We start from the raw sequence: 26,008 nt of genomic DNA, 5'->3' as shown, positions 1-26,008 counted from the left end.
GTTTTCGGCTTCGTGCTTCTAGGAGCAATGTGTGATCGTAGCTGTTTCTTCCTTTTAACTGCCAGTGGGGATATGAACTGATTGGGTGAGAGCCTGGCTGTGTTCTGATTGGGTGGAAGTGTGTTCTGATTGGTTAGGAGCTTGGCTGTGCTCTTATTGGATGGGAGGTTGGCTGTGCTCTGATTGGATGGGGGAATGTTCTGTTTGGGTGGGGGCTTTGTTGTGCTCAAGTTAGTCTGAGTTGTAGGGGGATGTGAGATGCTGAGTTGCATTGCTATAGTTTGGCTTCGTGGTCATGCCTCATCTTCATGGTGGGTGTCAGTTTGCTTCATGTATGGATTGTAGGGGTTTAAAGTGGCTAATGATGCAGCTGTGGTCTAGCTTCTGGCCTGAAGATGATGAATGAGACTTCGTCGAAACGTTGCCAAGACACTTCCAATTTGACGCGGGAGAAAACCTGAATAACCAAAGACGTACATATATAAAAGAAAAAGAAAGAAGATTTCTTTCTCCCATATTTGGGCCGACAGGGTGCATCAAGAAACACTCAAGGTAAATCTCCTCCCCCTGTCTCTTCCCTCCCTGATATAGCTGATAAAGTGAGAAAGAGCCTGTGGCCTAGAGGTTAATACATCTGCCTAACATGTACACAACCCAGGTTCGAATCTCAGAAGGGTAAGCCTGGCTGAAGAGAGTTAAGAAACTCGAAATAGCTATCCCAGTTCTCCCTTTATTCTTTGTTAGCAATCTAAAAATGTGTATGTATGTATGTATTTATATATATATATATATATATATACACACACAGAGAGAGAGATACACACATATATATATTGTATGTCTAGATCTGTCATTATCATTCTGTATGTCTCATGCATGTTGCTTGCATAATTACAAAACTGCAAATAGACTACACTGAAATAATTATTTTTTGATAAAGTCAGGAGGGCCACATAATACTGGCAGAAAATCATGAAAACATTTCTTATAGACAGTGTACACTTTAAAAAAGCATGTAGAATTAGTTTGGTTAGAAAATGTCTACACAGTTCATTTATTATTTAATCTTATTTTATTTTGTACAGACAAGCTATCTGGCCTAGTGTGAGGCTTCACACAGCCAATTACCTCAAGGTGTTTAGTTCATATATTATTTAGAGCACAAATCTTGTACAGGTTGTCCATTGATGACCCTGTAAGGAGTCTATAGTAAATGCCTTTCATCACTGTTGCCTGACTCTTTCACAGGGGAGCCTGCTGAGCTAAGCAAGGCAGGACAAGGGAGGATTTGTGTGATAGCAGAGAGATATGCAGGTTAACTGACAGAGTACACAGTAGAACTGCTTCCACCATTCAGGAGGAAAATGAGAAAGGGGGGGGGGAATCTCCTTAAACTAATTAGCCATTATTGCTTAAGCAGATAGAATATTATCCTGTAAGATATGCTCTAAAAAACAACTTGATGATTTAAGACACCTTTCTCACAGACATTCAACTTAGTAGCAAGCAATTATCTAACATGTAGGCAGGAACTAGTGTGAAACATGGCTCTTTCTTCATTTGAGGTTGTTTCTTCAATTCATAATGACTGTTTTGACATGTGGAGCCTTATCTAGCAAGGTGCTCTTGGGATAGCCTGGTAGGAGACTTAGACTTGTCTAAGTACAGTAATGGGCTGGTTGGAACTGATGAGTTTGTATGCCAGTAACAATGTCTAGCCTAGGCTGAAAGTGCCAGGCATTTAACTGGGGACTGGTACTAATTTCAGAACTAATACTGAGCTGTTCCACATCAGCGCTTTCAGCAGGTGGCTGAAACTGACAGTGTAAAGGAAAAAAAAGTGAGGGAAAATTACCATTATAATATAGAATTTCTCTGATTGAATTGACTGATTATACCGTCAAAGGGGACTGGCTACACTTAAGACAAGAAGGAAAATTTTTTAAAAGAATTCCTCAGACAATTTAGCATGGTCAAATATTTGAAAAAGATAATAGAGCAAGATTTTAAAATCCAAAGCTATTTTATTTACTTTTATTTATTTTATATTTATGGCATTCAGGGCTTGTTTTCTTATTTTTTCTTATACTTCTACTTATTGTAATTAACATTCTCCTTTATGCTAAAGATAAGACAAATCTCTTCCTTCACCTTGTATTTCTATAGTCATATTTATAAGGCAGCAGCACTATGGAGGCTTATATGTAAATAAAAATTTAAAACAATTGAATCATTTTAGCTATGACCACTGCATTATAGAAGGACAGAGATAACTGAATGTCTAATGCAGAAAATTAAAATAGTCCCTTAGTGTACTAAAACCATTATCATAAAGCAAAACGTTACTTTTCAAATTTAGAAAAAAGAGTGATTTATCATGGTAAAATTAATAATCTTAATGCTATTTAAATACGTAAGTATAGTGTAAATGAGATGTAGCCTATTTAGAGTAGATCTCTGAAATAAATGCACTTATTATGACTTATCTAAAAAAACAAACCAATGCCATAATAGAAAATATTTGCTTTTATGTACTTTCTTACTGACCAGCACATAACAGACATTCTTTCTTTTCGATATATTTATCTGTAAAATGCAACATGGAAATGATACACCAGTATTCCTTGCTTTGAGGTCTTTTACTTATGGAAGATATTTGGTAGAAGTAGAATTTGGTAGTTCCCTGATTTTTTTAATCCACACTGAGCTCTTTCCCCAAAAATAAAACACAACCAGAAAATAAGCCCTAGAATGATTTTTAGGATGCTTGTAATATAGTCCCACCCCAACAATAAGCCCGAGTTATGATCATCAGCCAAATGGATGCATTTAGTGCCATATTTCCCTGAATATAAGCCCAAACCAGAAAATAAGCCCTAATGTGTCTTTGGAGCAAAACTTAATATAAGACCTGGTGTTATTTTCAGGAAACACAGTATAAATAAATAAAAACAAATTTAGCCTCTCCCAACACTGAAGACAAGAGATTCCTCCTCAGTTGCTGCTTAAAGGACCAGAAATCAAACTTTCCATATCTCTGCTTGGCTCAAATAGCCTTCAGGCTAAACAGCCACATTCTAAATCAGAGGTCCCCAACCTTTTGAGCACTAAGGACCGGTTCTGTGGAGACAGGTTTTTCTGCGGACCGGAGGGGGCGTGGTTTCATGTACTGCATGTATCCTGCAGATGGGGCTTTGCTTGTTTGCTCAGACTGGTTTCTGGCATGCCGCAGACCAGGGCCGGTCCATGAACCAGGGGTTGGGGACCCCTGTTCTAAATGGTGCCCTTGAAAGTAACTCACCAACCATATTTACCTACTTGTCTGGCTCCAGAATTTAAATCAAATGATAACTGAGCTTTTGGCATCAGATCATCTACAGAGCCTACAGTGTATCCTGCATCAATTGAATTTCAGGATGCACTCTTGGAGAGCTATGACCCTCCCCCCAGCATTTAACTCATTGTAGTAGTGCACCCCAAACTAACAATAGCATCATACCAAGTCAGGTTTGACAAGGACTGTGTTAATGCTAACTAGGAATGCTTTCCCCCCTAAAATCCTTTTTTTTTAGTTTTTTCTTTTTTATGTTTTAGTTTTTTATGTAATTGTATTGTTTATGCTTTTTAATCCATCCCTTCTTTTGCTGGTCTTCGACTGAAATAAAGTTTTAATTTAATTTGAAATTATAGCTTAGTGCCATCTTGGAATTCATTTAGCTTTAATATGTTCATCCTTTAATCCAAATAATGTTCTATTATTCATTAGTATTTTATGTTTGATAATGAATTCAGTGTACCTTACAAACTAAGTTTTTACTAAGTGTTAAATAAGATATTGGTTGTTTGTTTATTTTGCTTTTTAATAATGCCCCCAATTCCTTAAATTTCAGGTTCTAAACTTAGATATTGTGTGTATACATATTTGCATAAACAGATGGATAGAAAAGAGATTCAAACTAAGGATGAATCTCACCTTTACTGTCACCTTGCCTGATGGTAAAGTTGGTTAAAAAAATGTTTGGCAAACAAACTCTGCAGATAATCCAGAAATCATTAGGTGGCATCAAATGTTTGCCTCAAAATGCCATTCATAGAACATTCATATTTTTTCTACAAATATCTTTTTAAAGTCTTTTTTCAATAATTTTAAATGGGAACCAGCAGAAAATGTAAACCCTTCTAATAGCTATGTTATTTCTTTTGCCTCTCTCTTGGATGGAAAATTAACATGCATTTTTTAAATGTTGCTTCCCATGACATGTTACCACATTGTTGTTTTCAGCCTGTAGCTGTTTTTATGTTTGACTTCTGAATCCCTACAATAAGGATTTATTAAATCTGCTGACACCACCTTACCCATGACATGAATGTCATAATCATGAGGCTAATGATAAATGACACACATTTTAAAACATTTAATAGAGTCATTGCCTTAAAGTGAAGCCCATATTGCTAATATTAATGGAGTAGGAACTGCCCAGAGTGGATCTAAATTATCAGCAGTATTCTACTATATAGCATGGCAAGAGAGAAATACATAATAAATCACTCTGTATGTGTGTGTTTGTGTATACATACACAAATATGTGCTTCTCATTTATACAATGTGTCGTCTGTTATTTAAAAAATAGTTTTAGATTTATTTGAAAAAATACAGCATTCTGTTATATAGTTTACATACATTTATAAAATTTTTATGACTACATATACTTACAGACAAAGCTTCATTTTTTTCTGATTAATTTGTAATGATGGATAAGTATAATTACTTTGCTGATATTCTGTGGAATAAAAGGGAGTTTTTAAAGGATACTGTTACATTCTGTGTCACACACCAGATTTGAGAAGATTTGGCCAAAACGCCTTCTTCCATCTAGCACAGTGGTTCCCAACCTGTGGGTCGGGACCCCATTTGGGGTCGAATGACCATTTCACGGGGGTCGCCAAACCACGCTGTCCGCCATTTTTTTCCCTTTTCCCTAGCTGTCCTACTCCCTCTTATTGGTGGCCACACCCACTTGGGGGTCACCACAACATGGGGAACTGTATTATGGGGACACGGCATTAGAAAGATTGAGAACCACTGATCTAGCACTACACTTTCATGACAGTTAATTTACCCCAGTAAATTTGTCAAGTGGGAATTTGGGCATTCTTCTTTTTCAACTTCAAGCATCTTTAATATCTGTACTCAAACTAAACTATGAAAAGGGTCACGTAACTTCTTTGAGTAGATAAATATAGTCAGATTATGCAGTTGTAATAGTACTTTGCTTCATAGTCACGAACTCAGTAACCATTTTGTAGTCTGGGTGAAAATGCTGGAAAAAAGAAGAAAATGGGATGGAATGGGATGGGATGGGATGAGATGGAATGGAATGGAATAGCAAGTGATTTGTGGTATCTACAATAAATCAGTGCCATTCAAATAAGGTCAGAGGAGGATTATCAAGATAGTGAGGAATTGTATGTTTAGTAATTAAAGGGTGATCATACAGAGAAAGGGGAACTTTTTCTCTGGTGTTTTAGAAGTCAGAAGCAAAACTAATGATCTGAAGTTGAAGAAACAGATTCAAATTAGATATTAAAAGGAATTTCCTGACAAAAAGAGCTGGCAACCAATAGAATTGATTGCTTTGTAGAGGGGTAGGTTCTCATTTCCTGGAAATTTTGAAATGAAAACTGGATAGCCTTCTGTCCAAATTACCTAATTGGATCATGTACTGAGCAGGAAATGGATTAAATGATCTTTTCCAGTTCTGATTCTATGATTCTGTTCACTGACTCAAGCTTACAATATTCCCAAATTCCCATCATTTATTTTTAACTGGGGCTTATATGGAAGAACGTCATTGTTTTTTGAATTTTGTTGTTCATCTTTGTTTTCTGAATTTTAAATGTAGGCTATTTTTAATTGTATTTTTAAAGGCTGCATATGAGCTAAGATTAAATGTGAACATGTGCTTTTTAAAAAAAACTAAAAAGAAGTGTTAGACTAATGAAACATTTGAGAAAGAACTGTTCTTCTACATATTTGCCTCATGGAAAAAAGATTAAAGAGGAACTATGGTGTTTGTTGATGTCAGCAGCTAAGTACAAAAGGTACTGGTGTCTATATTTAACTATAATCTTATATTGTAATCAAACCTTCCAGTTCTGTAGTTACCTTTGTTCATTTTCTTAAAAAAATTATAGCCTTATGTATTAGTACGCCAAACTAAAAACGTTACAATTCTTTTACCCCTTTTGGCTAGCTTTGTACAATTATAGTCAAGGCTTTCTGGTTTCTTTTAACACTAAGTAATATAAATAAATAATATAAATATGAATCATTTAGAGATTTGATGATATATATTTTGAATTTTGCATTTGGTATATTACTAAGAGATATAAACATTCCTAAATCTAATTTATATCTAATTTTGCCTTCGTTATTACAACTTCCAATGAGAAATCTGATCTGTTCTTCTTGCAGTCCATTATATACTCCACAATTTTCTCTAGTAGCGCTGTTCAAATGAATCCATATTTTTCTTGTTCGCTTTTCTGTTGATTTAGTTTTTGTTGCCATATGTTACAATTGGGAAGTCCACTTTTCTTGTCAGTGTGAAGTCTTTATGTCTCAGTATTTAGTCTCAATTTGCTAGTCTTTCTCCCAAGTAGTAGATGTTTCTTTATCTCTTACTATAGACAGCATCCCTGTGAATGTTGAGCTTAGGAAAATAAAACCTGTTGGTGCTTCAACTTCTGCTTTGGCAATTTGTACTGGGATAATTTTTTTGTGGATATAATCTTACATTTTATAATAATGAGCAGCAGATTGTTTTTTCTTCACTCTTTTCTTTTAATTTTGAAAAGATTCTTTAAGTGTCCTTGGTTGATATCAAGTACAAGTGAAACATTAGAATAATTTAAATTTATTAAAATCGTATTTAAATATTATAAATGCTTACATTACTAACTCACTTAATTCTCCTATATCTTGTGGCAAGAAGTGTTACATGAAAACTTTGAAAACCTGCAAGTATTATTATTTAGCACAAATAAATATAGACGTTTGCTACAGAGAAGGTAGGAAATGAATCAGGAAAAAAGCGCTATATATTTGGCTTAATGGTCTGTGTCCGTAAATAAGACAATAAGGATAGACATAGGAAGTGAAAAGTTCAGAATGTTAGCAAATGATGCCAGGAACAGCAAAAAAGACTTACCAATATATTTAGAATATTGTAAAAGGAAATGATACAAAATAAGAATAAACTATCTACAAGTGGTGAGAAAAAGTAAGACCTATTCAGATGATATTTTGGCTTGGTCTTTGACAAGAAATTCTTCTTCCAGCAAGAAATTTGGAAGAGCAGAATGAAAGTTAGAATAAAAAAAACTGAGATTGATGTATATTCTCTGACCATGTTTCTATTTATTAAAATTAATTTAAATATCTAGATGAATAGCATCCTGAAGATCTGAGAATTATAAAATTCAGAAAGATGCTGGATGATGTCAAATGCCCCTATCTTTAAGAAAGGGGGACAGAATTGGGGAAATAAAGACCGGCCTGATATTGTTACCTGAAAGGATTCTTAAGCATATCATAAAGAAATTTGTGAGGAAACCACCTTGAAAACAATGTTGAAATTACCAAAAGTCAATGTAGATTTGTGTGAGCGATTGTGCTGACACTGAAAGTGGAGGGAGGGGATATTTTTAGTCACAAGTGGATGAGAGAGATTGTTACAGTCTTATCAAAGAAATGGATTCTTAGCTTGACATGCAAACGGCCTTGGAAAAGTCAAAAGTTTCAAAGAGACTCCACCTTAACAATCTCATGAATAAAGGATGTCTATAGGGTTCTTATCTCAAATCTCAGAATTTTGTATTCTAACCTCTATTTCTTAGCATTAGAACTCATTAAAGAAAGGCCATGCGAATCTTGCTTTCTTGATTGTGCTTTGCAGTTAAGGGGCTTAACAATTTGTCAAGAACAAGTCTTGTCAGGCTCACCTTATCTCATTTTTTTATCAGATGACTTGTGCTGTAGACGTAGTATATTGATTTTAGCAAAACATTGAACAAAATAGCCCATGATATTCTTAATGTGGACTGGATGATGTGACAATTAAGAGCGTAAATATTTAGCTTGAAAATCATATTCAAAGAGTGACTTTAACTAGTAAATGGAGATCACAAGAATGCTTATCAAATCTGCAGGTAATACAAAATTGAGTAAGGCAATATTACTCCAACAACAAAACAACTTTAAAACATTATTGATAGGTTGCTTATAATTAATATATCTGTATATTATAAATGTAATTATAACTCCGAGCAACATACAATATAGTATAAAACTATACAAAAGAACAAATATTACAGAAATCAGTTGATCATATAGCAACAGTGAAAAGTACAAAGTTATTTTGAAACATATATGTGTACATGTACATGCATATTATCAAACTCTTAGGTAAACCAGATAGGAAACATGACCAGGTAAGCTAATTCTATTTTATTGCAAGGCTATATTAACAGAATCGTGCAAATCTAAAACTGCCTGATCTTTTAGGGTAGATTTTTCCTAAGTTTTTTTTTCTCTGACCGTTAAGCGACTAGGACTCCTGCTCTCTTGTCTGACCTGGCAGCATCTCTTCCCCTTATCCCTCAAGGTCATTCTCATATATCCCTACACATATATAAAAAAAGTAAAGGTAAAGGTTTCCCCTGTTCATTTGTATCCGACTCTAAGGGATGGTGTTCATCTCCATTTTTTAGCTGAGGGAACCAGCGTTGTCTAAAGACACTTCCGTGGTCATGTGGCCAGCATGAGTATATGCTGAGGTGCATGGAACATAGCTACCTTCCCACTGAAATGGCACCTATTTATCTACTTGCATTTGCATTCATTCAAACTGTTAGGTTGGCAGGAACTGGGGCAAGTAATGGGAGCTCACTCTTATCGTGTGGCACTGGGGTCAAGGGGAATACTTGCCTTGCAAATAGTACTTGTAAAAAATGTAATAATTCCATGTGCTGCTTGCAAATTGAATATGAACCAGGAGTGTCATTTAGCTGGAAAAAAAGAAATTATAGGATGCAAAAATTCCACTGTATTCTAAATTGAATACAGTGCTATCTTGAATAATGTGTGCAATTTATTTATTTATATATTAGTTGTATAAATGCTGAAATCTGAAGGACTTTCAATAGTTTATTGAACACCGTGAAACAAATAATATTCTCAAAAAGGAATAATACCATAATAACTAGAAACAATCATTCTAGCTGCACCTCCAAACTGATGGGGTTACTTCACTCTCCAAAAGCTCTCCAAAATAGTTTGGTTTTTAATAACTGTGAAAAACCTATGGCAAGATCAGAATGGTGGTGGTGACTTCATCCTGGCACCCCTGGATTTTTACCATGGTATCTTGCTGGACCAGCTCTGGAGATTTGGAGTGAGAAGAACCATTTTGTGATGGCACTCCTTTTTCTGTGGCCAGTAACAGTCAATTGTTGGGGGAGAAGCAGGGTCCAAGACTGAGATGCCTGAGAGCTCAGGTTTCTCTCCCCTCCTATTCAATATCTTCATGAAGCCATTAGGAAAGGTTATCTGGCAGCAGAGGGTTCAATGAAACATCGGTTTGCTAACTATATTCAATTATGCATCTCTAACCCATGCCAAACAAGTAATGTGGTTCAGGTGCTTGCTCAATACCTGAAGTCTGTAGGGACCTAGATGGGGAGAAATTGGTTGCAGTTTAGTCTTTTCAAGATGGACTGATTGTGTGTCTGGCCTCTCAGGGTGAGGGGGTGTTGAGATCTCTGATTCTGGATGGGGACAAATCTGGTATATATTATCACATGTATAATCTTCCTGAATTTATAGCTCCTGCTGGAAGAGTTGGTGGTAGCTATGGCCAGGGAGACCTTTGTACAAATCCCTTCATCAGTTGCACCCATTCCTTGGCCAAAAAACCTTGTTCTCAGTCAGTCATGCTTTAGTCATCTCACATTTGGTTATTGCAGTGTGCTTTACTTTGGGCTGTCCTGGAACACTATCTGGAAGTTGCAACTTGTGCAATATGCAGCAGATGCACAGCACTGCTTTGGGTGTCCATGGTTCACCTGAGTCTACTATGTTTTCTAAGGGCAATTCAAAGTGCTGGTTGTCACCTTTCAAACCCCACATTGCATATTTTATCTGTGGAATGGCCTCTTCCTGATAGTATCTGGGATACGGTGGGCTTGTTTCAGTTTTCTTCTCTTAAAGGTTGTCACCTAATGGGGTCTCAGAACTGTGTCTCAACCCAGGTGAATAGCCTCTCATCTGACATCTGAGGAGTTGTTGACCTGGAATCAGGGGAAAGCATAGAAAGCATAAAAAGCATAAATTGTGAATATGTGCAGATGGCCCCACTATCTTTGGGTACTTGCGGAGTCATGGATGCAGAGTCATGGAAGGTCAGCAAGCAAAACACCCATTGTCCCAGATCACCCGAGAACATGCAGTGTCTTTAGGGAAACACCCAAAAGGAACATTTTTTAGCTATTTCTGCTTTCTGCTTTCTTATCTGGGTGAAGTCTTTATCTTATGTGTGTCAGCTTTGCTGGGTGAATTGCATATGTAACAACAAATATAAATATAGGGATTTCCCGTCATTTGGGGCTTCTTTCTTTTAGAGGGGCCTGTCTTTTTTCAGCTGAATAAAAACGTAAAGCTTAAAAAGGCAACTTTTGGTTTCCTGTATTTCTTTACCAAGCAACACCTCAGATCCTGCACAACAGAGTCCTTACACTTTTGTCCTTGTGGAAGGCCATAAAGACCTGGCATTCCCCCTAAGCACTAGCTAGGATGGAGGCTTTTGATCTACTTTGCTCTTGTTTTTATGGATTGTTGTGAGCTGCCTAGAATCATTATGTGACTGGCCAAATAGGTTCAAGTAAATAAATAAATCAAGCAACCAATCAGGCCCATGGGGGAGCAGATGAAATTCCAGGTCGAGACAGTCCGCTTAGCATCTGAAAAATACAGCCAGCAATCCTCCAGTCCTGAAAATTGGATGAGTTGGATTGGATGAGTTGAAACCAGTTAGAGAAAACAGTGTGGAAAGTACTTCAATGGCAAACCATGTATGGTTGTATATGTTAAACTAGGATTTTGTCTTGTACTCAGCTGCCTAGAGGAAGCCAGTGCATAGCCTCTGCAATATTGGAGTTGCTTTGCCTCGGTGAAATGTGGAAAATGTGTGTGTGATGCCCCCCCATAATTTTATTTTTCTTCCAGAATGAAAGAGTATCCTGTGAGAAAAAGATTTTGCTAACCAGTTATCTTTAATAACTTTCTCTTTAATATTATATAGATAGAACAATGACATTTTAAATATATAATTAATTTGGTGGGTTTTAGTTGGCCATTGATATGCACCTGATTAGCCAAAATGATCGCTGATAAATGAAATGGTTTAAAAGAGTTTATAAAGTTATTAGATAGTTATTTAACAACTTTTAAGAGGTACAGCAATATAGATGGTCATTGCAACTTCATTGTTTTATAATACATTCCTGGACTCTCTTGAGAAATAGAGGGATTTATTTGGACTGTAGCTTACATACTCTGATCAATAGAGAGTCAACCCAGCTGAAATCTAGATTTAATTTGGCATAGTCCAAAATTTTTTGTTATTCTGGCAAAGGATAAGATCATGTCAATACTCTCCTTCAACAATAGTATGTATTGACAGTTGGATTAAACAGGGCAGGAACCCTGAAGTGCCCTGCTGAATCTAAAAGGAGCAGGGCACTTCATAAAGATGGTCAAAAGGCGTTCACATCTTGTTCTTTGTTAGGTAAAGAACAAAGCCCAGTTTTCCATTCAGCTTAATTATACACCTATGAATTAAACCCATGTCTTAACATTAATTATAAAGATTACAGTAATAGTTACAGTAGAATTTAATGAAATATATATCTACTTTTGTCTTAAATATTGTGGTAATTCAGACTAGATATTTATGTATCTAGATCAAATGCAGCACATCCAGAATAGCAAAGTGCCTCATTTGCCATAACTTCCTTGCCTTAAATAAATCCTCTTCAGTATAATTCAGACAGCTACTGGCATGATCTTAAATACAATAGTCAACAAGATTTATCTGTTTCTGGGTAGGGAATCTAGACCTTTATCAACAAGCATTTAGTTTCAAATGTTCGGCTATTTGGGAAATAATTCTGTATTTCCTAATAGTTCACAAGTTAGTTAGCATATACATAAATAAATCAGTTTTATGAGTTGTTTCACAATTTAGCTACCCATTTCCAAAATGGATCTTATGGGTGAATTGCTTCTCTTTTTCTTTGCAGTCTTAAACACATTAAATTCTCTAAATCCTATTTAGAGAACTTAAAATTCTTCCAGGAAAATTTGAGGGGTATTTAAGAGAGCAAAGGAACCATGGAATAAAGTATTTTCCATTTTAAATAATCCAGTGTAACATTAAATGTTGCATTATGTCTTGCTGCATTCTGACAAACAAAATAGCTTTAACTATGGCTGCAGTTTACAAGAATGGAGGCCAACAGAAAGTCAAGATTGAACAGTTTTACTCAGTAAGAATACCTTTGACATAATACACAATTTCAGAACTCTGATAATAGACTTTTTTGTCTCTCTAGACACACCAGAAATATCATCACAGGGTTCTCCTGGTTTTGGCAACAGATTCCTTACCTCAAGAATGGCCAGAGTGCTCCTTTATGTGTGTATGTTTTTAATCTGCCAATTCTAGGAAGAATGCTCAACAAGATCTCAGTGAAAGAAGTACAGGTAATTTTTTTAGCATATCACTGGCCTTTCAGGGTTCTCATTTAATATGCCTCTTGTCTTTGTTAGCAAGCCATATGCCTTGGGTTTGTCTGGGATTTGAAAATTGCTTTTCACGTGGAACAAGATCTTGGGCTTAAATTTGATTAGTTTCAGTTTTTATACTAAATTCTGAAATAGTTTGTGAAATACACACAGTGTTCAAGTTCTATGCCTCAAAATTGTTATTATATAGGTTGATTTCCACAATTACCCTGCCTTCCTCAAACTAATGCATTCCAGATTTCTACATAATGTAAAATCAATAGTTACGCTTATCTTTTCTAGGCAAACTATCAAACGCTTTGTAAGGACTTTGAAAATGTGGTTGTGTAAAATACATGATAACAAAGTATTCTCAGTTATGGCTCCTTGATTTCTTTCATTTTGACTGGCCTCCTCATTGATTATATTTTTGTAAAAATCTAAAGCCAACGTTTCTTGTGTTTGGGGAGATTAAATAGCTGATGTTTCTGCTTTCTCTTATGTAGCACATACTCCTATTAATTATGTGCAATAATTGTCATGCTGTTTTAAAATATTTTTTGATTAGGGTGTAAGTTACATGTTTGATAATCTGATGAAGAATGGAATACAAATACTTTAAATATTGAAAGTCTGTTGGGCTATAGCATATAAATAGATATGTGCAACATTGCTTCCCTTGCTGTCTACCATCCAGTCTTCATCATTCAATATCACTGTATAACACAACACTAGAGGTCAAATAATTTGGAGGAGGGTAACATGGGAGAAGGAAATCTGTTCTACTATCTGATGCTTTTCTATAAGAAATGTACAAAATTGAAAACAATCTGTAAATATGAATGTTGTATAAATTTTGGATTCTATAGTCATTTTTATTTACAAAATTTAATCTTAATCTAGAAATTAATTTGGATTAAGCAAAGAACAGTTATTGCTGGATTTGTTTTGCATTTATATTTATTTATTAATCTTAAACAGATCCATTTTTACCTAGTTTAGTATGTGCTAATTTTAATCCGAATGAAGGCGAATATACATTTCCCAGGATAATGTTGCAGGATCCAATAGTCTTTTGTGTGACTCTCTCCCAACCATAAACTTAGTAAAGTTAAAGAAAAATAAGGAAGGGACTTAGTTGGGCAGAGTTTTCAATTTTTAGTTTTATATATTTGATCTATTTGGCAAGTGCAGTATTTTTAAATCATTAATTAAATATATATAATTTTAAAGTGATCATAAGAACACACAACCTAACACAAAATAAAGAAAATAATGAAAGAAAAAGAGAAAGAAAAGAACAAAATACAGAAGTGCAGAATGAAAATATAAAAAGTAGAAGGAAGAATTTCAGATTTTCAAACATAAGTATGTTTACAAAGTTATTTCTTGTCCTATGACTACAAATAAAGCTCACATTTTTCTGTTATCCATTTTTTTTCTAATCAAAACAACAAGTGCATTTTGCTTTGTTTCATGCAGAGTCTATAAAGCAGTGGTTTTCAACCTTTCTAATGCCGTGACCCCATAATACAGTTCCCCATGTTGTGGTGACCCCCAACCACTTATACATCACTGGGTGCCAGGGGCATGGCAAAGAAAAGGGGGAAAAATGGTGGACAGCCTTGTTTGGTGACCCCCATGAAATGGTCGTTCGACCCCAAATGGGGTCCCGACCCACAGGTTGAGAACCACTGCTATAAAGGGTTTCCAGACAGCCATAAATGCGTATATTGCCTTTCCTCTAATCAGGAAGTCAATTTAACCATCTCTGCAAGTTTCATCATTCTTCACCAACCATTCTTCTATTGTGGGTAGTATTGAACTTTTCCACTTTTGAGTGTATGGTAAACTTGCAGCAGTTGACATATATATTTCTCTGGTAACAAATATCAATGATAACATCATTTGATAAAAATGTAAATTTTGATGTTTTTAACCACATATTTTCCAATTGATTTATTTGTATATTGTGTCCAAACGTTTTAGCCTATTTTAGAATACATGCTTTCACTTGTTCTTCAGTCTGAGATGTCAAAAAAAGTTTATACATTTTACCAATAACAGGTTTATCATTTGTACAGAATTTTATTTCAAACTCAGTCTTGCATTGTTCAAAATCATAAAATGATTTTTATTCTTTAAAGCTTTCGGATAATTATACATAAGAAAACAACTGACACGTATATCCTTCTATTGTCAAATCTTCTCTAGATTTTATTTGACAGTCCATTTGTGAAAAGTCTAGTATATCACAATAAGATAAGCATTTATACTTACTTATCCTTTCCTATATATAAAAATACTTTTTGTGCTGAAGGTCACAAAATTGTTTTTGTATACAACCTAGATTTACATTTAATTATTACTCTAAAAATGGCCTGCTGGACCTGATTTTTGAAATCTACATTAACCTTAGTTCTGTTGTACTATAAGTATCCATGCCACCTAAATTTCAGATCATGTCTTTCTAGCTCCAGGAGCCTTGTGTTTCTTAGCAACACCCATTCAAAACAGGTATTGTCTGAAAAAAGAATAACATTGTAGGTAAGACATTTTTTTAATCACAAAAATTCTACCCAACAGTGCTAATTGTACTTTATCCTGTCTTAAGATAATTTTTTTAACATCATTCCATGTTTTAACATAATTATTTTCAGCTAACATACTTGTTACAATAATAGCCAAGTATTTTACCTTCTTCTCAATTTTAAAACCTTTTTATTTAATAGTTCTGTTTAATTTTGTATCTTCATTTTTTGTTGTTGTTAACATCTTTGTTTTCTGTTTGTTAATCTTGAAACCAGCTAACACCCCAAATTGTTTTAATTTACTCATTAAAAGTTTGACTAAGAGCCAGTTTGGTCTAGTGGCTAAGGTATTAGGCTAGAAAAACTGTGATTTTTAGTGCCGCTTTATGCATGAAAGCTAGCTGGGTGACTTTGGGCCAGTCGCTCACTTTCAGCCTAACCCATCTCACATGGTTGATGTATGGGTAAAAGACAGAGAAAGAAAAATAATAATAATAATAATAATAATAATAATAATAATAATAATAATAATAATAATAATAATAATATTCTGCTGGAGACAGCAGAATAGACGAGAAAGAACTGGAGAAGATAATGAAATACAAAGACCTACAAATAGAAATAGAAAGACTGTGGCAAAAGCAAGCAAGGGTAGTACCAATAGTAATAGGCTCCTTGGGTGCAATCCCAAAACAACTGGAGCACCACTTGAACACCATTGGCATTGACAAATTTGCTATTAGTCAATTGCAAAAGGCGGCCTTACTAGGAACTGCTTCCATCCTGCGACGATATCTGTAATACCATCAAACATCCACATCTGACTATCCCAGGTCCTGGGTAAGGACTCGATAGGTAGACAAAATGCCAAATCCAGTCTGAACATCTGGCTGACTGTGCGATGATCAATAATAATAATAATGTTGAAAGGAAACTTTGCCTCTTTTGTAGGCAAAAAAAATAAAAAATAAGACCCAGTCTTATTTTCGGGGAAACATGGGTATTCTAGAAGTAAATTAATTTCTCGGTGCATTGAAACGCCGAACAGTCATGAGGGGTTTGTTCACAGAGATAAGATCTTACACGTGTAACATGTTAATTTCATCTCTTCTTTTTGATCAGGGAGGTGCCGTATTAATTGTGATTTCAGAGATTTCCTGTTGTCATTGATGGACTACAAGATGATTTACATTTAAAACTGCAACTTACCTCAACTGAGAGAAAGGCTTATTTGAATAAATAAAATAACTACTGGATCCAGTGGGTTCTAAAGGTCTTTAGGAATGTGGTTGCTTGATCCCAGCTTATTCTAATGATTTCACTTTTTTAAAAAATCACAACTTATGTTTCTGGACATGTCTCGATTCTTCTATTAATGTAGAATGAACAGGGGTTTCTGTAAATATGATCCTATTGAATCAATTTCAATTTATGATAGTCAAGCAAGTTGGGAGTTTGTGTCCAATAACATGACCTTTTGATGGCTTGTAAATTCCAATGCCCTAGCAATCATTAGTTCTTTTCTTAAAAGCCTACATTGGATCAGAATTGGGCAGGTATATGCTGGTCTCTCACCTCCTATGGATGGGTAAGGCAGTTGCTATTGTCTTCTCAGCTATAGACAATTGTGGTGGAAGGTTATTATCTTGAAGCATTGGAACTGGCTTCAAGACTGACTACAGAAAGTACATTTTAGTTACAAATACTTGCTCCTCAAAACACAAGCTATTATCTCCCCCAGAGCTATTATCTCTGTCCTCAGTGCTTTTCAATAACTATGAAATCTTTCTGGAAGAAACCTATTTCTGTAATATCTTCAGGTAATGATGAGGTTCAACTGAACATCTGCCTGCAACTGCAAATGGGTATGATGAAGACTAATAAATTGAAGCTAAAGGAAAAAGGTGAATAACCTGCTTTTTGTACAGAATCCAGTAAACCTGCAATTTAATAGATTAACAAAAGCAAAGGGGGGTCCATTAAAGCAGAATGTCTGCTAAATCCAAATAGATTTTTTCAAGACTGAAAATATTTGTACATGAGATTGTGACATAAAATAAAACTTTATAAGGTTTGATTACTGCAGTGTATCTGGGGCTGCCTTTCTTTTATTACTTAGAATCTTCAATTTGTAGAAAATTAACCTTGAGGAATGTCATCCATATATTGATGAGAGCCAAATCTGTAGCATCTTCAGGAAATGCACAACTTTTTCTGACTTCTTGTCTCAGTTGGTAACAGGGTAAATGAGGAATAATAAACTGAGGTACTCGTTGTAACTGCAGGGTTGCAATGGCCTTTCAGTTCTCTGCAGGGTTATCGCCTCTAGAAGAAATAAGTAAATCATTTAGGGAAGATTCTGATCAGGACAACCTTTATTAGCTGTGGCTGATACACTGTGCTTATTTAAAGCATATTCTCTAAAAATAGCTGTGCAAGTATTGGTGATTCAGGTTTGACTGTTTTAGTAACTATTTTTGTGGCTCTAGTTCAGAAGTTAATATTTCTACAAAACACAAAAAGCAAAGGCTAGCATTAGAAAGTTTCAAAGAACTATATTGGGAGATTGTTCATTTCTGAGGAGAGTAGTTACTTATAAAGGTCTACTTGGCCTCACTGTTATCCTAGATAATTCTCCCTTCTCTATGATCTCGACTACTTGTGGTCATTTGGAAAGTTTGCCTATAGTAACTGCTGGATTGCCTAGGAATGATTTGGAGTTGAGCCTTCTTGTAGCTCATCTGATCTCTGAAAATGCTCCCTGATGAACTGAAGCAGCTGATCCTCTACTTCGCATTTAAAGAAGCACATGCGTATATAAAGTGTGTGTGTGTGTGTGTGAAAGAGAAAATATAAATGAAGGTCAAGGCTTCTAATTGTTGATTAAGCTTTATTTCTAATGCTTTATTTTAATTAACATTACAATGTTGTATAATATAAAACCATAATTTTATAATTGCAAGTATAAAATTAACTAATTATAAAATTAATTCATAAAATGTGTATGTCAGCTTTATGTTTTTATTGTAATCAGACATGGGAGTTTAGTTGCTGGTGTTATAAAAGTGTTTTATTTTTATTTTTTAAATTAAAATCTCTCTCTGATGTTTATTAGAAGAATGCTTAATTTTTGCTGAATTGTACTCACTATTTTACGAAAAATAAAATACAGTATGTTTTGCAGTTAATATATGCCAGTTTTGTTTTGAAACAAAATAAGAATATACAGTAAAAGGAAAGTAGCCTATACCATTTTTGGAATTATTTTAATGTTCAGTTTATATAAAAAAAGTGAAGCATTGTGAAGTTGTGTTGCACTTTGTGGCAGATAAAAAAGGATAGGATCAGAATAATCAAATAACTGAATCAAATTCTCAGTTCTTTAAAGGAATCAACAAATCAAAAGTCCCAATATAACTTTTGCTAATCAAAGTGACATAAAGGAGGCTTGTGATTTGCTATCCTGTCTGTGAGGTGTCACCATTCAAATGAATCAAATATCTCATTGTGTGTCAAACTTGAGAAGCTCAGAGCAGCAGATCCTGAGGAAATTCCTTTCACAATGTAATGTAGAAATAATTGTGCACAGAATGTAAAAGACTTGGTAACAGATATTTTTTTATGATCTCAAATTAAGTTTACATATAAGAATTGTGTTTATATGCTGGGTGCAAAATCAGTATATTTACCACATGTTAATATTCCTTTGTTACATTATGAATAAATTCAGTTAGTCCACAGGGCTGCCATTTTAAAATTGGTTGATTTATTAATGAAGCCTTTATTTGATTAATTGGTGAAGTCAAATTTAATCAATAAGACTTTTTTAAGGTGCTACATGATTATTTTTTGAGGCTGCTGTGATTATGGTATGTTTTTAATAGAAAAGAAAAATATCAAATATGTCTTCGATAGATGAATTACATTTTAATAAATGTTCTTATTTTATTTTATTAGTTCAAAAAAGCATATATACTATGATCTTCATAACTGTATACAGGTAGTCCTCAATCTATGATGGCAGTTAGGACTGGAATTTCCATCGCTAATAATAATAATAGTAATAATAATAATAATAACTTCAGTGTGCTTGATGTTGTCAGCTTGAAGGATACCCAAGTATTTGTAGTATTCTTCCTCATCCAGACTCTTAATGTTATTTTCGTGGGGCATCTTGATTCCTTCAGTTTTCACTATTTTTCCTTGTTTGATAGTAAGTGTGGCACATTTGTCCAAGCCAAACTCCATTACAATATCTTGGCTATATATACGGACAGTGTTGAGCAGCGATTCTATTTCAGATGATGTTTTTCCATACAGCTTCAGATCATCCATATAAAGGAGGTGGGATAGTCTGGCAGATGTTTTTGATGTTTGATAGCCATGTCCTGAGTTATTCAGTATTGTTGACAGAGGAAACAGTGCAATAACAAATAGTAATGGTGATAATGAATCTCCTTGAAATATTCCTCTCTTGATATTAACCTCTCCCAGCTTTTCACCATTGATCTGCAACTGTGTCTTCCATTGTGCCATCGATTTTTGCACAAATTTTCTGATATTTCTACTACTCCTGTTATTTCTAGGCACTTGATTATCCAATCATGTGGCAGAGAGTCAAATGCCTTTTTGTAGTCAATCCATGCCACATTCAGGTTGGTCTTCCTTCTCTTGCAGTTTTCCAAGATCATTTTGTCTATTAGGAGTTGATCTTTTGTTCCTCTGCTATTGGGGCGGTTTCCTTTCTGCTCAGGTGGAAAGAGATTGTTTTCAACTAGATGCTGTTGTACTGCATCAGCTACCACACCAGTTAGTAATTTGAAAGTTGTTGGTAAGCAGGTAATTGGCCTGTAGTTACCTGGTGTTGCCCCTTTTGCTGGATTTTTCATTATTAGGTAGGTTTTCCCAGTTGTTAGCCACTTTTCAATTTCTCCTCCTTGTAGTATATTGTTGAACTGCTTGGCAATGAGTGGGTGTATAACAGTTAGATGTTTCAACCAAAACCCATGCAGTTCATCTTCACCTGGTGCTGACCAATTTTTGATTTTCTTTGCTCTTTTTTCTACCATTTTTGTTGTTATTACTAGTTCTTTCATTTCAACTTCTGTTTTATTTGCATCCACCTCTTTTAACCAAGCTGCATCCTTGTTGTATTTCTTTGGGTTATCCCATATCTGCTTCCAGAACTGCACTGTTTCTTCCTTGTCAGGTACTGACTGATTCATTGCAGTTTCTCCATTGATGGATTGGTAGAAACGTTTCTGATTGGATTGAAATTGGAGGTTCTGCCTATAGTTTGCAATTCGAGCTTCATATCTACTGATTTTCCTGGCTATAGCTGTTATTTGTTGCTTTATTATTTCCAGTGCTTCCTTGATCTTCCTTGTTTCTAAGTGGTATTTCTTGATTAGGTATTCTTTGGTCTTCTTGTTCTTCAGCTTCTTTTCTTTCATCTGTTCTAGCTTGCTTGCATGTGATCTTAACTTGCTGATCTTATTTTCTAATCTAACCTTCCATTTTTGTGGTGCACTGTTTGTTTGTTTTTCTTTTTTGTTGATTTTACATCCCAGGTATTCTGTTATAACTGCAGCTGTGCTGTACATTAGTTGGTTTGTTTCTTGCAGTGAATTGGTGCTTATACTTGCTATTGCAGTATTTGCATCTTTTAATGCTTGTGCTAGCTGTTTCTTTGGAACAAGCTTCAATGCAGGCAGCCTTATTCTGTTGTTTTTGTGCTGTTCTAGATGCTCAGTTATTCTTTGTTTCAATTCTTTTATTTCTTTAGTTAGATGGTTTTATTCTTCCTGAGGAAGAGGTGCCTGGTTTCCAAATGAGAACAGTTGTATATCTCTACTGGATTCTTCACTGCCAACTCCCCCTGGTTTGCCTCTACATTCTGAATTACTTCTTGTAAGGCTTTGATTTCTTTGCCTTGGGTAAACCTTTGCAGTTCGTCCAATTCTGTTTCTGTAAATACTTTATTTCGTGTTATAAATCGGCGTTGATCTGCTAGTCTCTGTTCTGTTATTTCTGATTCTGGATGTTCTTTCCAGAATTGGTGCATTCGTTTTAGATATCCTCGTCTTGTTGGACTTGATCTGTAGCAAGCACACTGAAGTCAAGAAAAAGATTAGAGGTGAATACATCAAGAGAGTGAAGAAGATCTTAAAATCCAAACTCAATGGAGGAAATACCATAAGGCAATCAACACCTGGGCAATCCCAGTCATTAGGTACACAGCTGGAATAGTGGACTGGACTCAAGCAGAACTAAAAGCAATGGATAGGCAGACCAGAAAAATAATGACAATGAATCATGCCCTTCATCCACGCAGTGACATTGATAGACTTTATCTACCAAGGCAAATAGGTGGGCGTGGAATGCTACAAGTACATCAGATGGTTGAAGAAGAAAAAATGGCTTTGGAAGAATATCTGAAGAACAATGATGAAGATGCACTGAAATTAGTATATCAGGAAGGCTTACTAACTACTGGAGAGACCAAACTGGCCTACAAGAAAGACCAAATGAAGAACAGAATAGAGGCATGGGAAGACAAAGCACTACATGGCCAATACATTAAAAAAATAGCTGGGAAAGCAGATAATAATAAAACCTGGCAATGGCTAAGAGCAGGAAAATTGAAGAAAGAGACCGAGGGACTAATTCTGGCTGCACAAGACCAAGCCTTAAGGACAAATGCATACAAAGTCAAAATTGAGAAGACAGCAACAGACAGTAAGTGCCGCCTATGCAAAGAAGCTGAAGAAACAGTGGACCACTTGGTAAGCTGTTGCAAGAAGATTGCACAAACTGATTACAAGCAGCGGCATGACAAAGTAGCAACAATGGTGCATTGGAAGATCTGCAAAAAATATCATTTGCCTGTAAGCAAAAACTGGTGGGATCATAAAATAGAGAAAGTCATAGAAAATGATAAAATTAAACTGCTCTGGGACTTCAGAATTCAAACAGACAAGCACCTGCAACATAACACCCCAGACTTAACAATTGTCGATAAGAAAGACAAAAAAGTCTGGATAGTGGACGTGGCAGTGCCTGGAGATAGCAGAATAGAAGAGAAAGAACTGGAGAAGATAACAAAATACAAAGACCTACAAATAGAAATAGAAAGACTGTGGCAAAAGCAAGCAAGGGTAGTACCAATAGTCATAGGCTCCTTGGGTGCAATCCCAAAACAACTGGAGCACCACTTGAACACCATTGGCATTGACAAATTCGCTATTAGTCAATTGCAAAAGGCGGCCTTATTAGGAACTGCTTCCATCCTGCGACGATATCTGTAATACCATCAAACATCCACATCTGCCTATCCCAGGTCCTGGGTAAGGACTCGATAGGTAGACAAAATGCCAAATCCAGTCTGAACATCTGGCTGACTGTGCGATGATCGATAATAATAATAATGTTTAGAAGGGACCTTGGAGGTCATCTAGTCCAACCCCCTGCTCAGGCAGGAAACCCTACACCATTTCGGACAAATGGCTGTCCAGTCTCTTCTTAAAAACTTCCAGTGTTGGAGCATTTACTGCTTCTGGAGGCAGGTTATTCCACTGATTAATTGTTCTCACTGTCAGGAAGTTTCTCCGTAGTTCTAGGTTGCTTCTCTCCTTGATTAGTTTCCACCTATTGCTTCTTGTCCTGCCTTCAGGTGCTTTGGAAAATAGCTTGATTCTCTCTTCTTTATGGCAGCCCCTGAGATATTGGAATACTGCTATCATGTCCCCCCTTGTCCTTCTCTTCGTTAAACTAGACATACCCAATTCTAGCAACTGTTCCTTATATGTTTTAGCCTCCAGTCCCCTAATCATCTTTGTTGCTCTTCTCTGTACTCTTTCTAGAGTCTCAACAACTTTTTTACATCGTGGTGACCAAAACTGGATGCAGTATTCCAAGTGTGGCCTTACCAAGGCATTGTAAAGTGGTATTAATACTTCACGTGATCTTGATTCTATACCCTCTGTTAATGCAGCCCTGCACTGTGTTGGCCTTTTTGGCAGCTGCAGCACACTGCTGGCTCATATTTAGGTGATTGTCTACTAGGACTCCGAGGTCCCTCTCACAGTTACTACTATTGAGCATGGTGCCACCTATGCTGTATTTGTGCATTTGGTTTTTCTTGCCTAAATGTAGAACCTTGCTTTTTTCACCATTGAAATTCATTTTGTTAGTTAGTGCCCAGTGTTCAAGTCTGTCCAGATCCTTCTGTATCTTAAGCCTGTCTTCTGGAGTGTTGGCTATTCCTGCCAGTTTGGTGTCATCTGCAAATTTGATGAGTTCCCCATCTATCCCTTTGTCCAAATCTTTGATGAAGATGTTGAAGAGCACTGGGCCCAGAACAGAGCCCTGGGGCACCCCACTACACACTTCCTGGGGCACCCCACTACACACCCCACTACACACTGATGAGATAATAAAACTTGACATCACCACATTACTTAATGATGGCAATCATGGCACTCCCCATTGCTATTGTTAACTGAATCCAATCAGTTGTTAGCCAGGGAACCATCCTAATCCAAACCAGTCACAACTTGACCTGTTCCAGTCTTGAGCCTTGGTTCTTCCAAGGTAAGGGATTGCCTTCTATTCAATTCTCTCCAACCTCCTATTGCTTCCCATATATTTCCTTTTGGTTGATTTGCATCCCAGCTTGCTCCAGAACTGTATGGCTCTGAGGCTGCTTGTCACACTGCAGATCAGGGTCTTCTTGACATGTTGCAGCTCTGGGGTTGCAAAATAGTATGTCCCCTGTAGTCCTGCACTCTGCTGCACTCTGCTGCTCTCAGGTCTACTTTATCATCATCTTGCTTCCACTGCAGATGGAACATGTCCAGTTTGGCCCTTGGTGACCTCCGTTGGGCCTGTAACAATCTGGGATAGGCCCACGGCCACCAGGTAGCGAACTCCTGGGATGCTTCCGAGTCCACACCCAGGGATGGCAGATGATTTTGGGAAACTCTACTGTCAGTTCTGATATAACCTCCAGGAGCTCAGGCTACACAGCAGGGAGGCGGGTATACTAGCAATAATCCCATTTGATCCTGAGCCCAGCTTCAGAAACAGGGTCTCACAGAAACTTGTAGAGCAAGGCTCCTGAAAGCCAAAAGAGACTCTCTGATAACTACTGCCACCCCACCTCCCCTGCCCTAGGGTCTTGGCTAGTGAAACACCTGAAACCTGGCTGGACACATTTCCAAGAGGGGATCCCTCCCTTCAGAGTCAGCCAGGTCTCGGTGATGTATGCCAGGTCAATTCACTCTTCCTCAATAAGATCTTGAATAAGGGGAGTGGTTGAGTGAAGGGCAGCAGAAACCATAGAGCATAGGGGGACAGAGGGACAGAACAGAGATGAGAAAATAGGTGGGTGGAGTGAGTTATAGGACCTGTCGTTGTGAGCACAGATAAGTTGCTAAGTACTCAGTTTGATCACATTTATATGGGGGTGCTGCAATGGCCGTAACTTTGGGGACCGGGTATAAGTACCATTTGTTCAGCACCGCTGCAACTTCAAACACTTACGAATGAAAGGTGGTAACTCTAGAAGTACCTTATTTGCATGTATTTATGCAGTTTAAATCAGATTCAGAACATAGGCAATCAATATTCAGCTCAGTTAAATTGAGTTGGTGAAATTCTCTCATTATCAACTCTTAACTGCAGATTTGTTGCCAAATCAGTTCAGAAACTACAGTAATGAAAAGTACATTAAAGTTCTGGTTATGGTAAGCTGAGGTCAACAATGATCATAAGTTTTTAGAAATCGATGTCAGTGAATATGTTTACTGCAGAGGCAAGGCTGAAGATAATCAGAAAGGGTGTATTTACTATTTTTGAGAGATTCTGGGGAGTATCATTGGTATTGCCCTGCAGCTAGATTCCTGTAAAACTTTATTTGTAATGTTGGGTGTTAGTTGATTACAAGTAATCCTCATTAGCAATTATAATTGGGAGAAAGAACTAAACAACGTAATCATAAAACAAAGAATCATGTGACCAAGACTACTTATGGCTGCAGTTGCATTCATACTGGTTGTGATCATAAAGTGAATTGAGTATACTTGACATCATGTGTGACTTCCTGATGACTTCCCCATTGACTTTGCTCACAAAAAACCAGCAGTGAAGGTTGCAAATGATGATCACATAACTATGAGACGCTATGACTGTGGGGACACTGCAATAGCCGCAACTACAAGAACTTAAGTCTCCTTATTCAGGGCTGTCATAATTTTGAATGGTCACTAGGCAAATGTTCGCTCAGTGCGGGTAGCTTGTACTGCTATTGCACAATCTCTGTGATGGTCCATTAGTTTTAGGTAGGTGTTAAAGAAGAAAAGAAAGACACGAGAGCCCTGAATCATTCTGAAAAGCAGAAATCTAGGAATAGATCAGTCCCCTCTTCCTTGGCATCAGGTGGAATTGACCCTGCAAGAAGGCAAAACAGTGCCCTCACTGGGCTTGTCCAGAAGGATATCATGGTTGATGGTATTGAAAGCTGCTGAGATGTCAAGAAAAACAAGGATGAATGCAGTATCACCCATGCAAGCCCAGTGTAGGTCACCATTGATTACTGATCTTCAGAAAAATAAGCTGTTCCTCTTCTTAAGAA

General features: G+C 36.4%; 1 protein-coding gene across 17 annotated transcripts in view; it reads left to right on the top strand.

The window, feature by feature from the left end:
• NPAS3 (neuronal PAS domain protein 3) overlaps positions 1–26,008 on the top strand; it is a 765,248-nt gene that overhangs the window by 221,357 nt on the left and 517,883 nt on the right. Inside the window, exon 3 of one of the 17 annotated variants that reach the window (XM_039351870.1) lies at positions 12,673–12,823. The exons of the other annotated variants lie outside the window; for them this stretch is intronic. The gene's annotated coding sequence lies outside the window, so the exon portion shown is untranslated. The remainder of the gene's footprint in view (positions 1–12,672; positions 12,824–26,008) is intronic. 17 annotated transcript variants of the gene reach the window in all.

Source organism: Crotalus tigris, unplaced genomic scaffold (assembly GCF_016545835.1).
Source record: "Crotalus tigris isolate CLP2741 ecotype Arizona unplaced genomic scaffold, ASM1654583v1 scf7180000018371.15429387391:27106975, whole genome shotgun sequence".
In the NCBI taxonomy this organism is placed as follows: Eukaryota; Metazoa; Chordata; class Lepidosauria; order Squamata; family Viperidae; genus Crotalus; species Crotalus tigris.
The sequence above is the reverse complement of the archived record's forward strand: the minus strand, read 5'-3'. Positions and strand labels throughout refer to the sequence as shown.